Genomic DNA, 8495 nt, shown 5'->3' with positions numbered 1-8495 from the left:
TGGATGGTTCCCAACAACGCTCCTCACAAGTTAAATAAATAATCAGCTCACTACTTTCATTGAACTTGGGTGTTAATAGCACCTGTGTGTGACATATGTAAAAATTTAAAAGAAAAAGTACAAAAAAAGACAAACGTTAATAAAAGTGACTAAAAAGTGAACAAATGTAAAAATGTAAAAATTAAAAAAAAAGGCGGAAAAAAATGCAGAGCAAAGTGACAAAAGTGTCAAAAAACTAACAAATATTAAAAAAGAAGAAAAAAAAAAGCTACCCACAAAATTTAAAAAGGCTCAAAAAAGTCGACAAATGTTGAAAAAGGGTGAGGAGAAACGTTGATAAAAGGGTTTTTCATTTGAAATTTTGACTCAGAAAAACACGAGGGTTAATCAAAACTCTCATGGTGGAAATATTTCACGCAGCTCTATTTAGCGTCTATGAAAAATAGTCATTTTTGCCACATTTATAAAACTAGATCGAAGCCCTTGGAAGACTTTGCATGACAACACAATTAACCCTTGTGTTGTCCTTGGGTCAAATTGACCCGTTTCAAGGTGTTTTATATCAGAAATATAGATTTCACGGATGATTCCATACAACCTTCTTCAGGTAAAATGAATGATTATTGGGTGTTTTGTTTAATCTTACAGATTTCCAAACAGTATCCGGACTAAACTCTGACATCTACCCATCTGAGATTCACTCAACATCCTCTGATCTTATCTACTAGTCAAAATAATTCATAACTTCTGCCTTTTTAACTAAAAACATATGTCTAATTTGATATAAATGAGGTTTGTTGACCATGAATTACAAGAATAAGTGTAAAACTTATTATTAAACCAGCTCGGGGTTTTTTTTTTTTTTTTAAAAAGCTCCAAAAGCTGGAAAAAGGGACAAATAAATCAGAAAAAGCAACAAAAACATTGGAAAAGCGCAAAAAAATAATCATTTTCAATTTTGACCTGGAAGGACGAGTTCACGGTTAACGGGAAGACAACACGAGGGTTAAAGTCAGATACACGTTACGTTGTGTGGGGATAAAAGCAAACTACTATCCATTGGTTGTTTGCGTTGCTGCGCTGCAGACTGAGGAAACCGAAACCTACTGCACCGTTGATTGGACAACGGCATCGACAACATATATATATGAAACACATCATCACTCACAGCCGAGGACAAAACAACCCCTAAGCCTCCAGAAATCCAGACATAAGCCATTTAAAGGGATTTGGTGTCAAAGTCCGAAGGGTCTTAAGTAGGGTGACCAGACGTCCCCGATTTCCGGGGACTGTCCCCGGTTTCCGGGGACAGTCCCCGATTTTGGCTACCTGTCCCCGGCTGGATCTGTCCCCGGAAATGTCCCCGGTTTTCACTGTGACTGAAAGACCCGAAATTGAAATGAAAGAAAGAAAAAACTAACAAAACGTAGCCGATTATCGCACACCCTACACACGCAGGCTCCAGACAGCCAGAGCCAGCGGTGCCAGAGAGGTTTTAGAAGCCGTGTGTTACGATGCTAAAATCACTGATGAACGTAAATACAAGCTGGACAATCATCCCATTAACTTACATTGCAGCGATCTCGTTTAATACTGCATCACTGTCAAAGGAAAATATGTCCTCAGTAGTTTTTGTTGTATCTGATTCTCAAGGAGCTGTTGCAGAAACAAGCCTTGAGTAGTAAAGCAAACGCTGTCAGTAGTTCAGTAAACATTACAACATTATGAAATATTGAGACGTTCTATCTTGAAATATTAAGACGTTCTATCTTGAAATATTAAGACTTTCTATCTTGAAATATTAGGACTTTTTATCTTGAAGTATAAGGATGGATTTTTTTTATTTGAAATATCAGGACTTTCTATCTTGAGGTGTAGTGGAGTAGGAAGTCGTGCAGGGTGGGTCTAGGATCATACCTGGGGGGGGGGGGGGGGGGCTCAGCCCCTAATGAGAACAGCTCTAGGTCTAGTGTCCCCGTTTTAAGTTTTACAAAAGTAAAAACTTATTGTTTTGAGGTAAATACGCTTCTGAGCTGAAAATGTCCCGGATTTTGTCTGAGAATCTGGTCACCTTAGTCTTAAGTAACGGTTAAAGATGAAAAACGCATCACGCAAATCACATCACCCAGTCCTCAATAAGACCAAGAACTGATCACATCCTCCAGCCTCAATAGACAGAGACTGGATCACATCACCCAGTCCTCACTATGACCAGAGACTGATCACATCACTCCATCCTCACTAAGACCAGAGACTGATCACATCACTCCATTCTCACTAAGACCAAGGACTGGATCACATCCTCCAGTCCTCACTAAGACCAAGAGACTGGATCACATCACTCCAGTCCTCACTAGACGAGACTGGATCACATCACTCCAGTCCACTAGACAGAGACTGGATCACATCACTCCATCCTCACTATGACAAACTGGTCATCACTCCTCCACTAAGACAAGAGACTGGATCACATCACTCCAGTCTCCACTAAGACCAAGAGACTGGATCACATCATCCCAGTCCTCACAGACCAAGAGACTGGATCACATCACTCCAGTCTCACTAAGACCAGAGACTGGATCACATCCTCCAGTCCTCACTAAGACCAAGAGACTGGATCACATCACTCCAGTCCTCACTAAGACCAAGAGACTGGATCACATCCACTCGTCTCTCACTAAGACAAGAGACTGGATCATCACTCCAGTCCTCACTAAGACCAAGAGACTGGATCACATCACTCCAGTCCTCACTAAGACCAAGAGACTGGATCACATCACTCCAGTCCTCACTAAGACCAAGAGACTGGATCACATCACTCCAGTCCTCACTAAGACCAAGAGACTGGATCACATCACTCCAGTCCTCACTAAGACCAAGAGACTGGATCACATCACTCCAGTCCTCACTAAGACCAAGAGACTGGATCACATCACTCCAGTCCTCACTAAGACCAAGAGACTGGATCACATCACTCCAGTCCTCACTAAGACCAAGAGACTGGATCACATCACTCCAGTCCTCACTAAGACCAAGAGACTGGATCACATCACTCCAGTCCTCACTAGACCAGAGATGGCATACATCACTCCAGTCCTCACTAAGACCAAGAGATGGACACATCACTCCAGTCTCTCCTAAGAACCAGAGGGAAGGATCACATCACTCCAGCTCACTAAGACCAAGAGACTGGTCACATCACTCCAGTTCTCACTAGACCCAGAGACTGGATCACATCAACTCCAGTCCTCACTAAGACCAAGAGACTGATCACACATCACTCAGTTCTCACTAAGACCAGAGACTGGATCACAGTCACTCCCGTCCTCACTAAGACCAAGAGACTGGTCCATCACGCCAGTTCTCACTAGACCAGAGACTGGATCACACCCCAGTCCTCACTAAGACCAAGAGACTGGATCACATCCATCCAGTCCTCACTAAGACCAAGAGACTGGATAACACCACTCCAGTCTCACTAAGACCAAGGATGGATCACATCACCCAGTTCTCACTAAGACCAAGAGGATGGATCACATCACTCCAGTTCTCACTAAGACCAAGAGACTGGATCACATACTCCAGTTCACTAAGACCAAGAGACTGGACAATCACTCCACTCTCACTACGACCAGAGACTGGATCCATTCACCCAGTCCTCACTAAGACCAAGAGACGGATACATTCACTCCAGTTCTCACTAAGACCAAGAGATGGATCACATCACTCCAGTCCTCACTAAGACAAGAGACGGATCACATCACTCAGCCTCATAAGACCAGAGACTGGATCACCATCACCCAGTCCTCACTAAGACCAAGGACTGGATACATCACTCCAGTCCTCATAAGACCAAGAGACTGGATCACACACTCCAGTCTCTCACTAAGACCAAGAGACTGGATCACATCACTCCAGTCTCCATAAGACCAAGAGACTGGATCACATCACTCCAGTCATCACTAAGACCAAGAAGAGCTGGATCACATCACTCCAGTCTCCACTAAGACCAAGAGACTGGAATCACTCAGTTTCTCACTGACAGAGACGGTCACTCATCAGTCCTACTAAGACCAAGAGACGGATCACATCACTCCAGTTCTCACTATGACCAGGACTGGATCACATCACTCCAGTCCTCACAAGACCCAGAGACTGGATCACATCACTCCAGTTCTCACAAGACCAAGAGACTGGATCACATCACTCCGTCTCACTAAGACCAAGAGGACTGGATCACATCACTCAGTCCTCACTAAGACCAAGAGACTGGATCACATCACTCCGTTCTCACTAAGAACCAAGAGACTGGATCACATCACTCCAGTTCCTCACAAGACCCAAGAGAATGGATCAACATCACTCCAGTCCTCACTAAGACCCAAGAGACTGGATCACATCACTCAGTCTCACTAAGACCAAGAGACTGGATCACATCCACTCAGTCCTCATAAGACCAAGAGACTGGATCACATCACTCCAGTCCTCACTAAGACCAAGAGACTGGATCACATCACTCCAGTCTCACTAAGACCAAGAGACTGGATCACAATCACTCCAGTCCTCACTAAGACCAAGAGACTGGATACATCACTCCAGGTCTCACTAAGACCAAGAGACTGGATCACATCACTCCAGTTCTACTAAGACCAAGAGATGGATCACATCACTCCAGTTCTCAAGTCTTACACTGGCTTCTGTGTCTCAAAGAATTGATTTCAAAGTATTTTGTCTGGGTTTTAAATCACTAAAACGGTTTAGGGCCAGAATACATTTCTAATCTTCTACTATTATGACCCCCCCAGACCTCTCTAATCATCTGGAACAGGTCTGCTTTCTGTCCCCACAGTCAGAACCAAACAAGGGGGGGGGGCAGCGTTCAGTTTCTATGCTCCTCATATCTGGAACAGACTCCCAGAAAGCTGCAGATCTGCTGCTACTCTCAGTTCTTTTTAATCAAGGTGAACCTTTCTTTTTGATGTTGCCTTTCTTTAAATAGTTGTTGATTTCTTTAATGTTAAATTTCTTATGCTGCACTTTAACTTTTATTCTCGTGTTTTACATGGTTTTATTTTTTTAAATTGTTTTTATGTAAAGCACTTTGAATTGCCCCGTTGCTAAAATGTGCCATACAAATAAAGCTGCCTTGCCTTTTAATAATAACTCAACTCCATCCTCACTTATTCCCAAGTGAGTGAATGATCTGGGATAGTCATCTATTCTGAGAGTTTGCCCTGGGAATTCCAAAATGTTCTTTTTCTAATAAATTGAACAAAAGCGAGGAAGTCTTTCCCTCTATTTATTCCCCGTTCCTGCTTCCAAGGCTAATGAGACATCCCTTATGAACAGAGCACACTGAGAATCAACGCCCTGTTTATCAAGATCTTCTTAATGCATTTGTTTTATACTGAAGGACGTCGGCCAGCTTCAAGGTTGTATTTCTAATTCAAATGAGAAAAGACCGCAGCTCTGAAAACAGGAAAGTTTACTGCCCGAGTTCTCATTCAAATCTTCTCCCATTTTCAGATTGTGCTGTTTATCACCTCCACTTAAAGCCGTTTCCAGGCCCAACACTCATCCCAATTACATCTTCAATAACACTGCTTCTCATGCAAATGTCCCATCTGGTCCATCAGACCAGAACCCCAAGGTGGTGGTGCAACAGACCATAGTCCGTACGGATCAACACTCCCGGTTCAGAACGCATGTGAACCGCCGATCAATTGCAAAGCGATGTGTGTGTGAAAAGCATTTTTACTGTCGCCATTACTTAAAGTAAGCTGGTAAATCTCTATGAAGGGTTGCCGTGAAAAATTACAGGCAACAAAATGTTCACTTCATGTGGCTTCATATGTTCATACGGCACTGACAGATTTGGATCACCCTTGTTCGACATATGGGGAGAGAGTTGTTAAACATAAATATATAGGCTACTGATTTGATTAAAGCGAGATGATGTCGGCAGTATTGACGGCAAAATAGGTTACCGAATATTTAGTTCTGTAGAAAAATCCGTGCAGTTGACACGCAACAGAAGCAGCCGGTGTGTAGCCGGCCTTACGGATCTCAGTGCCTCATTTCGGTCCCCCTTACATGTCTGCGCTGCTCTCTGACGCTCGGAAACTGTCCAAAGATAATGTGCGATTGAAAGACTATACCTTATCACAGAGACTGAAATGACCATGTCCCCGAAGAAAAGATAACTAGGCCTAACAGTACAAGAGACGTCGCCTGTAGATGAACAGGTTATGTAGATAAATTGTGCTTTCCAGAGGCCAGGTTGGTTCAGTGGTAGAGCAGGCGCACAAGTACTGAGAGGTCTAGGGTTAGAATCCAACCTGTGACGATTTCCTGCATTTCTTCCCCCCCCCCATTCCCACCAAACTGTCCTGTCAAAACTTAAAAGGCAAAAAAATAAATGGTTGTTTGAAGTGGATACGGAACTGGACCGGGAGCCAGTGGATCTGATAAGAGGACAGGAGTGATGTGCTGGATGGGGGGGGGGTTCAAGTTATGATGCGGGAAGCTGAATTCTGGACCACTTGAAGTTTATGGAGGGATTTGTGAGCTAGACCGAAGAGGAGAGAGTTGCAGTAATCCAGACGGGAAGTGACGAGACTGTGGGCAAGGATGGCGGCAGTGTGGGGTGTAAGGGGGGGGGGGGGGGGGGGGGGGGGTGGGGGGGGTGGGGGGGTGGGGGGTGTGGGGGGGGGTGGTGGGGTGGGGGGGGTGGGGGGTGGGGGGGGTGTGGGGGGGGGGGGGGGGGGTGGGGGGGGGGGGGGGGGGGGGGGTGGGGGGGGGGGGGGGGGGGGGGGGGGGGGGGGGTGGGGGGGGGGGGGGGGGGTGGGGGGGCAGAGGCTGATTGATGTTTTGTAGGTGGAAGTAGCAGACCGGTTAATGTTATCCTATAGGGTTGAAAGGATAGGATTTCAAGGTGACAACAAAGGTGACACGCCGCGACATCTTAACCTTGGGGGGGGTTCGGAGTGCTGCAGTGAGTAACTAATGTTAGCTGGGGTTGATTTGTCCGAGCTTAGAAATCCAAGGCCAGGGGGCGTTTCCGACTTAGCTTTTAGAAAATTAAACTTCCGAGTTCAAATGGTGCGCACTAACAGACCTTGATTTCAGATCCTTTGGGGGGGTGTTACAGCAGCAAGAAGACAGTCTAATAATGAGATGTAGTCAAGAAATTAGCTGGTAGAGATATCCAAAACATCCAATATCTTAGACTATGTGTCCATATTTTTGTGACATTGTTCCCAAAAGCTCGACACAGGGATGTTAATGGTCATCAGGTTTATTGACAGTCATACTAGTTTGAGGGAAGAACAAGCTAAACTTGGGGCCCTGCCTGGTTTAAATTGGGGTCTGATTGTGATCCCCCAACAGTCTGAGGATAGAGACAAACTTCTGATAATCTATGAATCATTCTAGTCACAAGCCAAATCGCCAAACACTCACTAGTTCCAGCTGTTTCAGTAATTGGCCGAAATCCACTGTACCAAGGGGACAAAAACTGTTTCTAAGACAAGACCCACTGAGAACGAACACATGTGGTGGCTGGTACCTGCACTTGTTGGTTATATTTTGGGATATTAAGCAGTGTAAGGTCCAATTACAGCCTTTAAGAAAATGATTTTGTGCTTCCTTTAACTCTTTTGAACATCAAGCAGTGTTTCGCTCCTCCTTGATCTCATGTAGTCGCTACTAATTCCAATGAAGGACTCACCACAGGTGCAACGGTCTACCCATCTGTGGTAGGTCAAAATAATTTACATTCAGCTGTAAACAGCACAAAAATTAGCTCTTCATATAGATGAGGGTCAGTATTAACAAAAGCAATCAACGTATGTGCTATGATGATGAACTGGGGACCAAAAACACAATTTTTTTTGTAATACGTAACCTGACGTGAATTTTCTCTGTATTTGCAGGGTCAACACAAATAGTTACTACCTATCAATCTCTAGTCCTTTTAGAGTAACTCATATATATATATATATTTTTTTTTAACAGGATAGGTTAGTGGTTCCCAAACGTTTCCACATCAGGGACCCCTTAACTGACATAAATTAGACTAGGGTCCCTCATCTGGTTGGATGTTGTCTTATAGAGGTTTTATTACAGATAGTGTATGAAAGCCCATGTTTAAAACAGTCATGCATTCTGCCATTGTGTTACTTGTGGATGGAATTATAGGGAAAATAAAATATAGCCCTTTGCGCTAGGTGGGAAAATTGTCAGGTCTTTGTAAATTACAGAGTGTGGTCTAGACCTACTCTGACCCTAAAGTGTCCTGAGATAACTTCTGTTGTAATTTGACACTTTAATAAAATTGAATTTAATAGTTAGACTCATGACGACGATCATCTGCAGGAGGTCAAAGGCCATCCATCTTTTCAACATCTCTCTCTGTCTCTCTCACACACACACTCTCAGACACACACTCTCAGACACAGACACACACACACAGACACACACACACACACACACAC

The 8495-nt window shown here is 44.1% G+C and overlaps 1 protein-coding gene across 1 annotated transcript in view; it reads right to left on the bottom strand.

Moving 5' to 3' along the window:
• The window catches only part of wwc1 (WW and C2 domain containing 1), a 101046-nt gene that overhangs the window by 83046 nt on the left and 9505 nt on the right, over nt 1–8495 (bottom strand).

Source organism: Etheostoma spectabile, chromosome 13 (assembly GCF_008692095.1).
Source record: "Etheostoma spectabile isolate EspeVRDwgs_2016 chromosome 13, UIUC_Espe_1.0, whole genome shotgun sequence".
Classification (NCBI taxonomy): Eukaryota; Metazoa; Chordata; class Actinopteri; order Perciformes; family Percidae; genus Etheostoma; species Etheostoma spectabile.
This window is presented reverse-complemented; position numbering and strand designations above follow the sequence as displayed.